Source organism: Hesperophylax consimilis, chromosome 19, assembly GCF_061612785.1.
Source record: "Hesperophylax consimilis isolate HC1 chromosome 19, BYU_Hcon_1.0, whole genome shotgun sequence".
NCBI classification, from domain to species: domain Eukaryota; kingdom Metazoa; phylum Arthropoda; class Insecta; order Trichoptera; family Limnephilidae; genus Hesperophylax; species Hesperophylax consimilis.
This window is the reverse complement of record NC_142854.1, coordinates 12,497,881-12,516,220: the sequence shown is the minus strand read 5'-3', so window position 1 is coordinate 12,516,220 and position 18,340 is coordinate 12,497,881. Positions and strand designations below refer to the sequence as shown.

At 34.1% G+C, this 18,340-nt stretch overlaps 1 protein-coding gene across 3 annotated transcripts in view; it reads left to right on the top strand.

Moving 5' to 3' along the window:
• Nucleotides 1–18,340, top strand: part of LOC149414820 (uncharacterized) — a 399,189-nt gene that overhangs the window by 291,870 nt on the left and 88,979 nt on the right. The window lies entirely within an intron of this gene.

Here is an 18,340-nt window from a genome sequence, read left to right as displayed (position 1 = left end):
TAAGGATTTGTAACAATGTGTGTGGATCCTACTACTTAATTTATATCCATGGTTTTGTTGTGTAGCACCTCCAGTTACACAACACATTTACCACTGTGCATTGGTTAGATTGCCAATCCTGAAATTATTTGGGAGACATTGGTTGTCACACCTGCAATCGGATCACAAAACCTAAGGAGTTCAAATCGAAGGAGGATTCAATCATTGTTCAACAGCCCAGATCAGTTGGCATCCTTTTGACTTGTGACCGATGGGTCCGCTCGATTTTGTCATCATTAATTTAATAAAACTGGAGTCTTTATCCTTGGACGAGGGGTAATCAAAAAGCATCTTCCGATCCTGCACTATCACGAGCTTTTGCTTTGGGAACGACATCGAAAAGGCGATTCTAGAATGAGAATAAGATTATTTGTCGCATTTCAAGCCGAGATAAGTCGATGGCACAAGATATCTTCAATCAGACAGTTTAATTTAGGGTGCAATTTTTATCGAATGTAATTCTTAAATGCACCCTTTCTTTCTGATACATAAACCCCATCCTTTACAGAGCATTTGTTTGTAGTTTTGAAATTAATTTTATTAATTGATTAACCTGATTCCCCGCACAAACACAATGTACAAAATTTGACGAAAATGCCATATTAGCTATTAATTAATAGTTCCGTAGTTAGTGTTACCAATTTGATTTGCGCAATCATATACGTTCAGAGACTATGATTGCGCAGGGTTCAGTTTAGTGAAGTCCACGTCTTCCGGGGGTGAGAAAATTCTTGCACTTGAGTATTTGGATCCACAACAATGTGCCTGTTTTTCACATCCAAGGTCAGCTAACATCGAATAATATTAACCGGTATGTTTTAACAAGGCGGTTGATTGGAAGCCCTAATTATTGCGACCATCGTCCAACTACAATAACGCAGTGTTACGGCGGTTCCATTGTGGAATATAACTGTAAACATCCGCGATGTCAGCCGGACGAATTGTTAATTTATTGTTCGTATTCACACAGCCAAGGAATTTGCATATGCGTTCAAAAGTCGGCACAAAGTGCAAAATACAATGGATTATGACATGTATCTGATTTTAGAACTGTCTGTCAGTTGTGTCCATTTAAAACTACATATTTGTTAAGGCAACTAAATTGAGCGTATTTTTATTTGTTTTACACGATAAACTAATGTTTATAAGACGAGATTTTTTAAGCATATATCACTATAGAACTAAATATTGCTTATAATAATTTGTTATCCTTTGTGCTATGCATAAAAAACCTTGTCTAATAAATATTAGTTTATGATTTAAAAAAATATTAATATTTGACAAGTCAAAATATTTCACCAAGAAATGTAGATATAATATATGTCTCGACGCCGTTTAGTGGTAAATTTAGCACTAACAAAGCCTTTCCTACAAAATAAAATTGGTTATTTACAGGTTAAAAAATATAATAAGCAGTAATTGTTGATTGAAGCACTAGTATATTGAATTATTTTGCGTGTTGGAAATAAGCCGACGTAGCTCAGTGGTCCTGAGCACCTGACCGGACATCAGAAGTAGCGGGTTCAATTCCCGTTGGCGGCATTTATTTTTGATCGGGAGATATTTTCAATTTGTATGGATATTTCAGGCGAATAATTATTGCTTATAATTATTTGTTATCAAAAATATATTGTTAATGTACGAAAAAATATTTTCATTTACGTGTTAGCCCTTTCGGACCGTGTGTATATAAGAAATTCCTCCCCTATCTAGAGCGAATAAAAGTTGGTGGCTTTCGATTTGATTTTAGCTTCTTCAGATGGTGCCATGTTTATATTTTGACAATGTTTTTTGTTTACAGTATATTATCATTTTTAAGATTAAGTCAAAAGTATTATCGCGGTCAATTTTTGGGTTATTATTTCGTGTTGCGCTTCCTACCTCTTGTTTAATTGTTTGTTTGTTACCGATCTGCAGTCGTGCTCGTTGCAAGTTACCGAAAAAATCGATAAATATCTTTATCGACGTGTCAAAATATTGATAAAACATTGTGATGTTATTGTTTTTATTATTTTACATGCGGTTTGTAACACTTTCTAAAATGATACCAACGGCTAACAAGCATGGGTAGAGTAATTTCTCTCATATATGTGGTGACAGCTATGTTGTAATTTGTGGTTTACCACGATAATATTTATTATCAATTCATGTTTATTGTTCTTCCTCTGTACCATGTTTGTACCGTGCACCTTTTTTCGTATAAGATATTTTCTTAAAATTATTATTACTGCAGAATAAAGACAAAGAAAGGTAAAGTATTGGTAAAAAAGTTTCCGGTAAATAAAATCAATTGTGATAGATTTAGCTAAGTGACTCATTTAGTTTAGTTTTGTTACAGTTACAGGAGTTACAATAACAGTGGGGTAATTTACAACACTCTGGGTCCCGTGATTTTCACGGGTTGTCGGTGCGTGAAATGTGAACTTTCAATGAACTCAAATTTGCTTTGAATTTAATGTAAGTAAGTAAATACCTATCTATAATCAAAAGAAGTATTTTATTTTAATTAATTAATTTATAATTCCACTTTATTTCTTGTAGTGTATTTCTTAAATTCAATTTTTTTTACTAATTTCATGGATTCAATTTCAATTTTAAGTTATCTGACGGTGTTCATTCGAAATGTTACTTTCTGATTGTCTCTCTGTTAATTATTATTAAGTCAACAAAATATATAATTATATTTTAAAGAAATGTGACAATATTTCTTTTTTAAAGGCAATTATAAAATCTTTCAGCTTCACAAATCCTGCAAATTTAATATTCTTATTTTCCACAACATAGTATATATGTATTTTTTTTTTTGAAAGAAAGACAAACATTCCCGGGTTACGAATAACTCAACAATGTTTGAAAATCTCCTACTACCACCACAGAAAGCCTTAAAATTATTTTCTTACTTTCCACAACATGGTTTATATATATATTATTCTTATTTTCCACAACATAGTACATACATATTATATTCTTGTTTTCCATAACATATTATATTTATTATATTTTTATTTTCCACAACATAGTACATACATATTATATTCTTATTTTCCAAAACATAGTACAAAGATATTATATTCTTATTTTCCATAACATAGTATATTTATTATATTATTATTTTCCACAACATAGTATTCATATATATTATTTCTCTAGTCTCAAAATCATCGTTTTTTATTTCTGTTTTTGTAGCTTTCTTTATGTTTGAACGTTCCAAGAAACACACAGATACAAAAAGTCACAAACGCAGTATAATTGGATGGCTAAAGAACGCATCTGCCCACCGCGTCGGTGACACACTTGTCAAGTTACCAAAACACCAAAAAACAATCGAGACTCAACTGTCACTTCATCGTAAAGTTATTTTGCTCACTCTTATTAATTCGTTATTTTTACCCATGGTTCCAGGAAAGCGACGAGTCAAGTGTATATTTTTAAAAGCTCCGCAACTTTTCAACCTGATTTATGCTGTGATAATTTATTTATTTTTAACCAGCTTTAAGACGTAGTTTTAATTTTTTACTCTATAACATTTTGGAGTACAATAATACGAACATTCCCAACATTTCCTTCGAGGGTAATGGAGCATTTCAGCAATTTTTTAAATTTTATTTATATATTTATTAAAGTTTTAAATCCAGCAGGACCCGCTGGATATGGACCAGGAGGATAGCGCAATCGAAATCTGTAATATAACTATTATTACTATTACATTAAAGCGAAAATAAAAACAGTGACAAATAAAAATTAAATGAAACAAAAGAAAACATAATCGGTACTTAAAAGTTTAAAAAAATAAATCATTATATGAATAAATTAAAATTAAAGGATTGTCCATCAGATATTTCGCCGCGAGGAAGCTACATGCCAAAAATGTGTATATTCTTGGTATACCTTATATTGTAGGTAATAGGCATTAAAATCGCTTGACAAACGGAGTCTAGAAACGTTCGATTTCAAGCAAAAAATGGTTTTTACTTTATTTGTAAATACTTTTATAAGTAAGCAAAACAGTTAATCAAGTGAAACTGTCACAGAGAATCTTAGCTATAAAATTGTATTTCTTTTAAGTTGTTTCTTTTACGCATTCATACATTTATATTGAAAAAATATTTTTTGTAGTAGTTTGCATTTATATTTTTTATTGAGTAATTTATTTTTTATTTGCATTCTACTCAAGCGAAGCGATAGGAAAACCTTCAATTTAATTAAAGCATATTTTTGGTTTTCATAATGTACACCAATTCGTTATAAAGATTAATCAAAATAGTGGTTTGGCATTAAGCTTTGCCTGTGCAAGTGTTGCAAGTGGAGAGCTGAGCCATTCGGAAGCAGCAATTGTTGATTTTCGTGTCCTGCCGCAGAGGCTGGCTAGTCGGTGGCGAAGTAAGGCGAAGAATGAGGACATCCTCCCTTCTGTAAACATTGTGGAGGCACTGCAGAACCTTGGTAGTTGCATAAGTTGTATGTATGTGTTGTTGTTGCACACCCTCAGTTTAATTTTGTGCAGTTTACAGATAAAAGTCAAATATCATATTTTCCGAAAGTCGTATTCATAAATGGATAAAATTGTTATCTGATCCACTAGTGCTTATTTCTAGACTTAGATTTCGAACTTTCACAGCCCGCGACATTCATAAATGTGTAATGACGTCATCTACGAACGCGTAAATTATAACTAATTTTGCATTTAGCCAATATCAAATGCTGCTCTTCAAAATTTACGTTTTTACCTCCAACCCACCGGATTCCTTCAGGTTTCTAAAGCAAACGTGTTTTTGAAACCAAAAACGCTTATTAAGATTATTAGCAGCAAACATATACCTGGACGGATGACGAACCTCGTGCTGGTACTGTTGGTGGATGCGGTGGACTCTCTCGCTACAGCAGCTGGTCCAGTTTCTTCACCACCAAAGATTCTTGCTGCAGAGTCTCCATTTTCTATATTCGTCGAACGTCACAGCGGTGCTGCCAAGGTCTGGTATCTGTGAAAGGATATTGTGTCAGCGCTTTGTTAGCAGCAGACACATACCTGACGGATGACGAACCTCGTGCTGGTACTGTTGGTGGACGCGGTGGACTCTTTCGCTGCAGCAGCTGGACCAGTTTCCTCACCACCTAGAATTCTTGCTGCAGAGTCTCCATCTTCTATCTTCGTGTAACCTGTTCCTGTACTTCATTTTACTTAACTTAACGTTTTTTGTAATATTTACATTTTATTAATACCTACATCAACTGTAAAGCGCCCCTGAAGTGATATCTCACAAAAGCGGCGCTATACAAATTGTCCAATAAATAAGATGTGATCTTCAACATTTCTTGAAACGTTAGAAAAAAAATAATTAGGCATAACCTACCACCACTCAGTTAAAGAAACACATTTCTGATGTCTTAAAATCTTCAAAGACCAAGGCAGTTAGAATGCATTGGTATATTTTCAACTCTTGTTAAAGTTTTATTTTGTAACATGAATAATCCTTACCAGAGTCGGGACTCAGATGTGTGTCAAAGAGTTGAAAATAAATTAACATGGTGACAAACAAAAGTCTTACTTTTTTAAAGTTGGCATTTAGTAGTACTATTTTGGTAGATTAACTACTGACCAGGGTATTCCTGGCTTTCCAGCCCACGAGTTTTAAATTAACTATAACATGCTGTTTTGATGTTTTAGTTGAAATAATTAAACATTCTAATTTCGGTTGTCGGTGTATGCGTGATGTGAAATATTCATAGTAATTCCTTACGTAATACTTGACAAACTTTAATCGGTGATTCCTGATATAATTTGGAAGAAATGAAATTTTGGATCCATTGACATTTTTGATACGTATTACAGTAAGGTTTTTTAAAAAGTTTTTCGGTTACTCGGCTTAGTGACCACACGGAGAAAAATGATTCTGTTAAACAAGTTATAGCATACCAATTACCTATTAAAATATTAGTCTAAATAACTAACTAATCATCAAGCCGTTTTCCGCAGGGGTAGGCAGAGAGGACTGACAAAAAACTCGGTCTTGGCACACACTCCTTGCCTTATTCACATTCATACATGGTCTCATACATACTCTTCTATTATTCTGACTTTTGTCATGGTTCGACTCGAGTATCTGATTTATTTGACCGTGCCATGGCTTCCTCAGGCGTCCCCCATTTCTGCTACCATTTGCATTTGCATCATATATCCTTACAACTTTCTTCGCTCATTTGCTCTACATGCCCAAACCATCTAAGCGTCCCTTTTTTAATCTTACTTATTACGCTTACATCAGCTTTGCACTCTTTGCTGATGCAAATTTCTCACACACACATACGCCTCAGGGATCTCATTTCAACAGCATTCAATCTACTTTCATCCTTTCTTTGCCAGTTCCATGCCTCACTTCCATACATCAAGGTAGGTACCAGCACTCCATTGTGGACTGCTAACTTCGCTTCTTTGCACAATTTAAATATTAGTCATTCAGAATATATCGAGAACACGTGTTCTTTTCCTAATAAATATCATGACGGAACGCGACAATATCAGTATATCAATATCAATATTTATGTGAACATGTGTTTCGCCGTCCTCATAAAATTTAAAAATTCGTTTTTAATTGTTACTTTAGGAATTCTGTCGATTCATTCGTTGAAGGCCTGCAGTCCCGTTTTTAACAGGAAAACGAATAATTTGACCAGATTTTTAATAAATTAACTGTATTTTATATCTGTAAGTTTTCTCCGCGCAGTGATGATGACATTTGAAAGAATTTTGTGTTGTTGTTGCTTTTGAAAAAAACTTACTCCACATAATATTAGGAATCACTGGTTATATATAGTAAGTCAAGGACGTCCCTGTATATAGCCTATAAATATATTTGATAATTAACTAAGGTAGAGAAAAAGGATCGCCAAACAACTCGGATTTGGCACACACTTCTTGCTTAATTCACATTCATACGTCGTCGCATATGTATAAATAAAAATAAATCGCTTCTATTTTGCTCTCAATGTCATCTTTGCAGTTCTTCTTGTGAAGATTTCAACAATCTTGAATTTATTTTGACATTTACATGCAGTTTCTGTTTTATTCGTTGTGAATTTTATCTTGTTATTAATCGTTTTATTTTGTTTGTTTCAGGTAAGGAATATCCAAAAATAACCAATATTTTTTAAGGACGAACCAAGGTTGGTAAGTACTACCTAGATAAATATATTTTTTATACATAGGTTGTTTATTACACATTTATTAAACCTGTAGATACATGTGGTTACATTATGTGCTAATATATTACACAGCAAGTTAAACTGCATAAGTAGTAAGTTCAGTACGTATTTAAGATTTTAAAAAAAAATCTACACCTCACATATAACACGTTTTTAATTTTAACACAATGTCCTCGACATTTTAGTTTGTTTGAATATTTTTTCTTTATTTTTATTTTAAGTTAAATTATACATATTTTACTTTCTTAAATCAAAAATACACATTAACAAAATTCTAGGTTAAATAATTCTTTACGTTCTTGGTAAATTTTTTTTTTCTCTTTCTGTTATATCCATAGTTGGTAGTTGAAGCTACAATGGAAACTATCAGTAAAGTCATCCACAGTTGGTAGTTGAAGCTACAATGGAACTATCAGTAAAGTCATCCATAGTTGATAGTTAAAGTTATAATGGAACTATCAGTAAAGTCATCCATAGTTGATAGTTGAAGCTATAATGGAACTATCAGTAAAGTCATTCATAGTTGATAGTTGAAGCTATAAAGGAACTATCAGTAAAGTCATCCATAGTTGGTGGTTGAAGCTATAATGGAACTATCAGTAAAGTCATCCATAGTGATAGTTGAGGCTACAATGGAACTATCAGTAAAGTCATTCATAGTTGATAGTTGAGGCTACAATGGAATTATCAGTAAAGTCATCCATAGTTGATAGTTGAGGCTACAATGGAACTATCAGTGAAGTCATTACACTGCAACAAGTACTTGTATCTGCTCATATAGAAAATATGATGTAAATGTTTACAATATTACTTAATAGCTTCCTCTAATATTTTAGGCGTTAGAGTGCACCGGTAGTTCTGTATACCGACTCAGGGGACATGTTTTCCTGTCGTTTTTCTTTTGGTCCACCGAGCGGACAAATTGGAAGGGGTGTTTTCCGGTGGGGACTTTTCTGTATTATCCGTCGCTTAAATTAGAGTGACCATTTTTTGTTAACCTGTGTACCTACCGCACAAGTACCTCTACTACCGTCTGGAGCCAGTTAGACTATGGCACCCTCGATATGTTGTGGGGAAGATGGGGAAGAGGAAGGTTATTTAGATCTGGTCACCAAACACGGCAAAAGCCATTTCAAGCAACATTTCAATTCTGAATGGTGGTATTTCACCACGGTGATATCACTCTGACACCTGCCGCAAATGTACTGGTGACCGGGTATCTCATCAAAATGACAGTTAAACACACCTACAAAAAGTGATATAAAGTCATGAAAAGTGATGAAACAAAAACTAGGTTAAATAGTTACCTATACAGGGTGTCCGGAAACTCGTAGTACAAGCGGGAAACTGGTGAATCTACATCACATTTAGAGTCGATTTTGTAGTATAATTTTTTTTTATTTGAGCTTCCGTTATCGAGTAAATCGAGTTTGAAGTTGATTTTTTTTTTTTTTTAATCAAATTCTTATAAATTATTACTGAAGATCAAAGTACCCAACTAATTAAAACTATTTGAAAGTAAAACAAATGAAGAAACTCGGATTTGAAGCATTATTTTGAAATCACCCTTCATTTAACCCGGTGTAATCATAAAATATTTCTGCTCTGCAGGGTTATAACATCTGTTATTCAACCCTAAACACCAGAAAAAACTTTAACCCTAAAATAGCCGAAAAATATTTTTTTTTGGTTTTTTTTTTTTTTTTGAAAATGCTCAAAAAAAAACTTTATGTTTTTTTGGGTTCCCCATGTGGTGTAGATTCTCCAGTTTCCCGCTTGTACTACGAGTTTCCGGACACCGTGTATAACCTATTTTTCCTAGTTTTTGTTTCATCACTTTTAATGACCCTATATCACTTTTTAAAGGTGTGTTTAATTGTAATTATAATGAAATATCATGGAAACAAAAAAACAATTAGGTTTAGACCGATACACAAACTCGGGACATCTAATCTACCCGGGAATGCGCATTATATCATTGCGCTACCGAAACCTTTTTGATTTCCGTAAATTTTTCTATCTCGAATTTATTTGAAAATTTTCAAAACTCTTCTTTTAATTATTTCCTATATTGACTGCCATCTGTGTATCAGCGAGCAAAGTTCTTCGACATCTATGTGTGCAATCGTGGTCGAATAGAAATTGTTTTTGAAACCATTGATTTTGTCAAAACTTTTACCGCTGTGCCACGCCGAGAAAAACATGCTGAAAAGTTTGATGTTACAAGTGTTTTCACGTTAACCGAGTTAGTTTTTCTCATTTGCCTGAATGTCTTTCCAGTTTTCAAGCATGATTTCTCGAAAACCTCCACAGTATTTATTTTTATACCTCTTATATTTGTGTATAAATGAGAACGCACGGAGAAAACTTGACGATATAAAATATTGCACGTTTATTAAAAATCTGGTCGAATGAATTGACAGGTTTCCTAACAAACTGATACTGTTTCAGCTTTCCATCCAATTGTGATCAGCTGACAAGAACAGCATCACGACAGTTGTGCTTTTCTGCTGATCTCAATTTCAAAGGCCGGAACGGGCATAGAATCGGCTGTTTAATGTCATAAGTTAAATGGTGTTTATTGGTCTTTTGATGCAAACGTTACATCAGATGCCAATGTTATATCAGATGCCAATGTTACATTTGTTATCGATGTTATAATTGATGCCATTCTTTCATTTGATACTAATTTTCCATTTGAAACCAATGTTACATTTGATGCCATGGTTACATTTGATTCCAATGTTATATTTGATGTCATTGTTACATTTGAAGCCAATGTTACATTTGAGGCCGTGGTTACATTTGAAACCAATGTTACATTTGAGGCCGTGGTTACATTTGATGCCAATGTTATATTTGATGCCATTGTTACATTTGATACCAATGTTTCGTATGATGCCAATGTATCGTATGATTCCAATGTTACATTTGATGCCAATGTTATATTTGATCCCCTACTTTGATTTTTTGCCAATTGTTACGTTTGGAGCCAATTTTATAATTGATGCCAATGTTACCTATGAATTTCTGTGAAACACCCCGACTAAGTTTGTTTGTTGTAAATAACAAAATCAATGTAAAATATGATGCCAATGTTACATTTGATGAAATGTTAAATATGATCCCATACTTTCATTTTATGCCAGTGTTTCGTTTAAAGCCAATGTTATATTTGATGTCATTGTTACATGTGACGCCAAAGTGACGCTTGAATTTCCCGTGAAACACCCCGACTATGTTTTTTGTTGTTATTTACCCGCGCTTCTACCAAAAATATCGTTTCTTGGCAAAATTGGTAAAATCAATAGAATAAGCACAGCAGAATCTTGCAAATAGTGAATTACTTATTTAATGTACTTTTTATTTATTCAATGTAAACAAAAATGACATTTTGGATTAAATGTCCGTCTACGTTGCCAAGTTTTCCACAATTTTTGGGCACCCGATAAAGTTACGTTCAGGATACTTGGTATTACAGGCCCTCTGGAAATGCAATATTTTTCAATATCTCTCGTTTAATGGTTTTCCATGACATAGTTTAATTCTGTCTACGCCCTAGACAGAAACTTTTAAAACTTTTTTTACAGACTGATGTAACATAAGCGCAAGCCAAATTCTAAATTTGGTGATCGCTAGAGACACTCATTCATAGCTTTAATTTGTAAGAAATGTAGCATTATTAATTGAAAAAATATTTTTTATAGCTTTAATTTTGCGTTCTCATAGCGTTTATAGCTAAATAGGATAATGTCAAGGAATGGGAGTCGGCAAGAGGGGAAAAACAATTAAATTAGCAAAATCACTTGAAACATGCTTATTGTATTATTGATTGAAACTCAACATGGCACATATTTCTACAGTATAGTGTCATGATCGTTCTACGATTTGTCTAAAAAATCTTTTTATAATCGCTAAAAACACCCATTTATCGCTTTAATTCGCGAAAATATCGTTAATGCTATGAATGGGTGTCTCTAGTGATCGCGCTTTCGGAGCATCTGGGCCGAAGGCTTGGAATAAACTTCCTCCATAACTAAGATAAAATAGATCATTCTAGAAATGTATTATATATTTATACAGCGCCCTTGAGGTGATTTTCCACAAAAAACGGCGGTATACAAATCATCCAAATATTATTATTATTTTATACAGGATGGCTTACCTGAAAAAAAATGTACTCTCAAAGATTTGTTGAAACAGAACATGATAAAAGAATAGGTTATGTTAGGTTAGGTTTAATTGTTTGCTAGTTTTTCTTCATTTTTCTTTAACGTTCTTTTTAGTCGCTGTTCCGTTTTATCAGAACCGTGAAGCAAATATAGTTCTACACAACCAGGTGTCCCGTCCCCCTCATCAACATTTCGCTACCTACTGCAACAGAGGCTCCCGTTGTCCTACTGTCTCCTTGAATAGAACCGGACCCTATTCACTATTCCCCAGTGGCGTATATTGCTCTATGACCAACGGTAGGCTGTGTGTAGTTTTTTTTCCTTTTTTTATATATCATTGAAACCCTACGGCGCGCTGTGGGCGGAATTAAGAAAAAACCCAAATTAAGTTTACGAAATTTTAAGATTTATGGACAATTTATGTTAAGCATTGATGGGGTTGTGATGGTTGTGGTAGTCACGGAGTGATGATTTAGACTCTGGTGACAACGAAGACGCCTTTAATACATAGATTTTCTACCGTCTTTCTATTAAAAAATGTATGTAACTAATTATTTTCCGTATTTTTTGTACATAAATTAAAATAAGTAAATTTAAAATAATATTACTTAAATATTATTTTAAAATTTAAGAATAAATGATTATACAAAATAATTAACAAACAAAAAATTGCACTACCACACTCGACCAACAAATAATTTGTGTTTTGCTTCATTCCGCCCACTGTGCGGCGTATTAGCAAAAAATACTCGTACCTACTTAGAAAAAAACGAGATAGTTAATAATTTTCTCCAGTTAAAGATTCCTTAATTCATTTTTTCCTATACAGATGGCAACACCGGTATAATTTTTCATTCCCTACTGTAATTTGTTAATTGGTAAATTTAAACAAAAATTGTCAATTTATGGAAAGAGTAAAACCTTTAGTGCACGGATAACAATATGTCTCTAATTTCATTTCAGATCTTTTTATAATTGTGCAAGAAATACTAGCAGTTATAATTGCTATTTCACAACTTTAACTGCAAACAGTATTGAGATGTGTGGCTTTCCGTTATATATATCGTGCAAAAAAACTAGTTTGATAAAGTCAAATTTATTTCCATAAGTAGTCAAGTTGCCAGTAAATGTATTAAATTGTCAAATAGAAAAAATAATTTTACTAATGTAGAAATACATTTTGATCAGAGAATTGTCGCAGATTTAAAAAAAATGTTATGATTAGTTTTTCATAGGGTAGGCAAAGCTTTTCAGCCTCTATGGTATGCGCGCTACTGCATAAATTAATAATAAATTCTACGTTCACCGGTAGCAGGTACTTGTCCAGTCACTATCTCCCCGGGAGGAAGTGGAAAGAGGAAACAGTCGACGCCACCCAACCTACATCTGCATACTTGCTTCTTGGTGATAGGTAGTTGTCTATGGTAACTTCTATCGACCGTGTTGCGCATGCGCGGTGCTCTTCACGATGTGACGTCACAGGGCACCCACCCCTATATCTACAAGGGTGTTATTTTTTTATTAATAATCAAACAAACTTATTTCAGTTGACTGTGTTAGTTATTTCTGTGTGAAATTAATCACTTTCAATGAATTCAAATTTAAGTGAAATTTTCAAAATTGGAACTAATTGTGGGGACAATTCAGAAAAGCGATAAAGTAGGTACTTACCTGTATCCAGAAAATTATTTTATTTTAAGTAATTAATTAATCCTTCTTTATTTGAAATGCGCATGTTTTTCCCTTGTTTTTAATTTATTATTTTTTCCGAAGTTAAATTTCTATTCGTCAACAAAAAAATATAATTGTATTATAAAGAAAATTGACAATCTGTATCGATTTGTTTTTGAAGTGCAATGATCCCGAGGCAAATGATTAAAACACAATTTCTAGTTGCAAGTCAAAGTACCGACTAGTTGACCAGTTGCACAAAATACATACAGAGTGCTTAGTACATTCAGTACTCAAAATAGATGACATTGGTAGTGATTTATTTTTGGGGTATCATGCCACGTTATGCTACTTCTTTATTTAGCCAGCGTTTTGGACAGCATTAAAGATTACATCATCAGGGCAAATGTGAGCCCACATGATGATGGACACTGTAATACTGTCCGAAACGTTGGCTAAAGAAAGAAGTAGCACAACACGGCATAATACCCCAAAAAATAAATCAACATAAAGTAATTTTTCCTTTTATCAAAATTTCAAGAAACGGTGTTATTGCTTTCTTCGACAATAATATATTTAAATTGTCACTGACAATGATAAATTTAGATGAAGAAAGAAGAGCATTGTCAACATTGACATGACAAAGGTTTTTATCAACATTATCAGTAATTAGTCGAATTTCGCTAGTACGTCTGCTAACAGTTGACATCAACTAAAATCTTCTTCCCTGATGATGAACACTGTAATGCTGTCCGAAACTTTGGCTAAAGAAGAAGGTAGCGTAACACAATATACCCCAAAAATAAATCACTCTAATATTTTTGGCCGTGAAAATATCAAATCATATACGAAAAGCTACTTTATTTTTGAATTTTTAACCACGTTTTTATAATTTATACACGGAGAAACTAGTACGACTTTTTTTATTAATATTCTGTTAAAAATGTGACTGCATGACCGTTTCCTAGTAAAACATTAGTAATTCATAATATATCTTAACACGTGTTCAACGCAGGTGGTTTGCTCAAATAAATATAATAAATAAATAAATATTGGACAATTTTTATAGCGCCGCTTTTGTGAGTTATCACCTCAGGGGCGCTTTACAGTTGATGCAGGTATTAAAAAAAATATATAAATATTACCAAAATAAAGTGAAGTTAAGTAAAGTAAAATGAAGAACAGGAACAGGTGACATGGAGATAGAAGATGGAGACTCTGCAGCAAGAATCCTAGGTGGTGAAGAAACTGGACCAGCTGCTGCAGCGAAAGAGTCCACCAACAGTGCCAACACGAGGTTCGTCATCCGTCCAGGTATGTGTCTGCTGCTAATAAAGGTACACAATATCCTCACATAGATAACAGACCTTGGCAGCACCGCTGCGACGTTCGTAATGGACGAAATGTGAAAATATTATTATTTTCAAGAACACGTGTTCCGAATTTCTCATAACATATTTGTGGTTTTCTGATAGTTTGATATGAAATTAGTAAAATAATTTGTATAGGCCTCCAGTCCCGTTTTTACAGTCCCATTTAATGTAACAACACCCTGTGTGTCTGAAAGTAGAGGAGTTGGGTGTCCGCTCGCACATACCTACGTACGTTTACTGGGTGGTAGCTTGGTGTACGGTGACGTGACACCCGTACACACTGTCTGTAGGGTTCAAAGATCGACCACCTTTTCGAGATTCGATTGAATGCTTGTAATGTAATATTATTTGATCATGCATTCAAAAAGGTCCTCCGTTAAAAAAAATAAGATTTGAAAATACTCAAACCTAACTAACTAACCATCAAGCCCAAGCAGGCCTTAGCAGAGAGTGTGAACCACCAAACACGGAGAAAAATGAGTATTGATTATTTATTAAAATCCTGTCAACAAAAGTTATAGTAGTCCATTTCCTAATAAACTATTAGTACGATATAAGATTTTCACGGCTAAAAGTATTTTTGTTATTTGTTTTTGGGGTGACATCTACCCTGATGATGGACACTGTAACGTTGTCTGAAACGTTGGCTAAAAAAGGAGTTAGCGCAACACGGCATAACACCCCAAAAACAAATAACAAAAAAAACCTATTAGTACTTTCATAATATCAGTAAGTTTTTTCCGTGAAATCAGTCTTTACACCTTTCATCTTAGGACGGGTTGTTTCAAAGAATTTGAAAAATTCATCAAATTTAAAAGTTGTATTTCAAGTTCTGTGAAGGTTCGTCAATCTGGCTTATTTTTGCTTTTATTTTAATCATCCACCAAAGAACCAATTTTCGCATATCTAACGTCTCAGGCCATTCCTCGCCAATTTGCAAGACTTTTGCCCTGGGGGTGGCAATACGACGCCCTGAGAAATGCGGTGATCGACTTTAAAGTGGATTTGCACCCCCACCCCCTAGCTACTACTCTTATACCTTATACCCACAGACTGCTAGCAAAGTATCTACCCAACTACACAGTGTGTTGAAATAAAGCCTTTTAGTAGCCATCCTTTCTACAAACTATTTTAGTTACCCCATGATGTAATGAAGATAGCCATAGATGTCTTTAGCTGTAGAGAATAATTGGAAAATAAATAAGGTGAGAACCTCAAGGTCGGGGTCCAGATTATTCCAACCGCCTGCTAATTTAGATAACAGAGCCATTGTCAAATGTTTTGTTAAAGCCTGAGAAGCATCGAATCAGAGTTGTGAGAAAACCTCGGAGACACAATCATGCCGTTACATCCTAGGGTGGGATTTGGCCTCCTGTATAAATGTTCTCCACTGGCTGCGGTCCTTCGTCATTCGCGTCCAGTACATCCTTCCCGTTTTGCTCCAATTCTCTTCCACGCCATCCATCCACCTTCTTCTGTCTGCCTTTTGGTCACTCCCACTGGGACACCGACACAATCATAATGTTCAGCATCCTATCATCTGTCATTTTTTCCACATGACCAGGCCATTGCAGTCTTCGGGACCGACAGAACTTAGAATGGTCTTATTTTGTATAAGATTTTCGTAATCATGATTCATCTTCATTTTAGTTACCTTCTAGTATTGTGATATTTTGGCCTGCAAGACACAGATCGCTCCTCCATGAAGAGTACCAAGGTACGGGGGTCAGTGAGGTTTCAGTGAGATCAGAGAGATTTCAAGATCATAACAGAGGTAGTGTGATCTCACCCAGCCTCTTTCATACCGGACCATCATCCAAGTTAAACTTTCTATACCGGACCATCATCCAAGTTAAACTTTCTATACCGGACCATCATTCAAGTTAAACTTTCTATACCGGACCATCATTCAAGTTAAATTTTCTATACCGGACCATCATCCAAGTTAGACTTTCTATTCCGGACCATCATCCAAGTTTTTCATTTTCTAGTTTTTTATACAAATATGCGCCTAAAATTTTTTACTTCTTATGGGTGTTTAAAATGTTGATATTATAGACTTAGAGGCCTTGTATTTTTTCTCGGTAGGGAAAAATTGGTTGCCTAAAAACCCTACAAAAATTGCATATTTGTCATCCTCATCTAAGGTAGATTAGTCCGCAATATTAGTAGTTCCTTAAATCGGTATTATCAATCTATAAACTACAAAATTCTATTGTTTTCTAAGCTACCACATAAAATGGTAAATAATATTGGCGCAGCCGGTAGGATGGCATTTGAGTTTTGTGTATGTGAATATCGTCCCAACTACTTCCAACCGTCCCCAATTGCGGTATGTTGTGAGACTGATGAGAGGCTGGTTAGGGGAAAGAGATGGAGAAGTGTAAGGTGGAGAAGTACCTGGCTATTCATAATTAGTCATCGAACACGGCTAAACCATTTCAAGCAACATTTCAATTCTAAATGTTAGTCACCAGGGCAGTACTGAGAGTATCTTCCACTCTGAAATAAATAAATTGTAAAATAATTCAAATTAATTAAATCAAATTTACTTGCGCACGCCGAAAATTGAACCCGCGACATTCGGCATGTTGGTCGAGAGCCTTACTCCTCAACCACGGAGGCCATCATTTAATCACTGAATTAGGCGATTGAATCACTAAACGGCGCTGTATAAAGTTGATTAAATATTATTATTTAACTTCCATAATATTGTTCGTTTCCATTCTGTACCAGAAGGAGGGTAAGTTAATCCTTGAGCTGTTCAGTCACCGGCTTACGTCGGAACCTTTGATCCTCAACACAGTCAACGATGTTACATCGGCTATTACCGTCACAAACCTATATACGAGTACACCTCGGCTATTAAGCCCCGCATTCCCGATTTCTACAGACTTATAACAAGTTTCTGTTTAACTCTTTATATTTTTAATTTCCAAAAAATAATGTTATTTTCTAAGATAATATCAATACATTTGTTTTGCCGAAACGTTAATTATATGAAATTCCCTCCATGGAAAAAAATTGCAAAGTAAGCTCCGAAAATTATTGGAAACACGTTTTGTTCTGTTATTTAGACAAAAATCATAGTGTATCTTTAAATGCAGTAAAGCATTTGTCAAGAGATTTTTGCTCTATTACAAACGAGTCGTGTTTTATTAAATATATTCACAATTATCAATCACTTAAGGCGATGCATTACGTAGTAATTTAAAATCATGTGTTTTTGGTTTGAAAATTTGGTCGCCTAGAAATGTTTCAGATGCTTTAATCAAATACTGCGAGTAGAATACATCTTGACCTTTGAAATAATCGAGTATTTTTTAGATAAGTCTTTTTATAAGTCCAGAAAAAAATAATTTATAAGGCCTATGAAATTGCTTTAAAGTTCAAAATTTCCTACTTACGAACCCATTTTCGGTTATGGTTTTACTGTATAATGTGGCAAATTAAGTTATCTATAAAATGATCGAAAAAAAAATTAAATATTTATGCCTAAACATCCATAAATAAAATAAAAGACACTTTTTGGCCATGTTTTTTTCCTGCATAAATCAAAACAGGCGGATGGTGTTAAGCGGGAATTTAAAACTTATCGCCATCTACGTAAGGGTTGTTATTGATAGCGGCTCAATTTAAAATATTACACGACGTAGTGCATCGCCTTAATGATTTTTACTGCTTGCACACTAAGCAATGCAAAAAAACATATGTATAGTTATAACATATGTAACTCTCAACGAAAATAAGTAAGAGACAAAGACACAGAAATTCAAACATGGATGTATATTGGTAAAAATAACGGAATGTTGTAATTCTTTAATTAGGGAATTCTTAAATTTTTGTAGAAGATTGATAAAAATCACGAAATGAAGCGATTCAAAA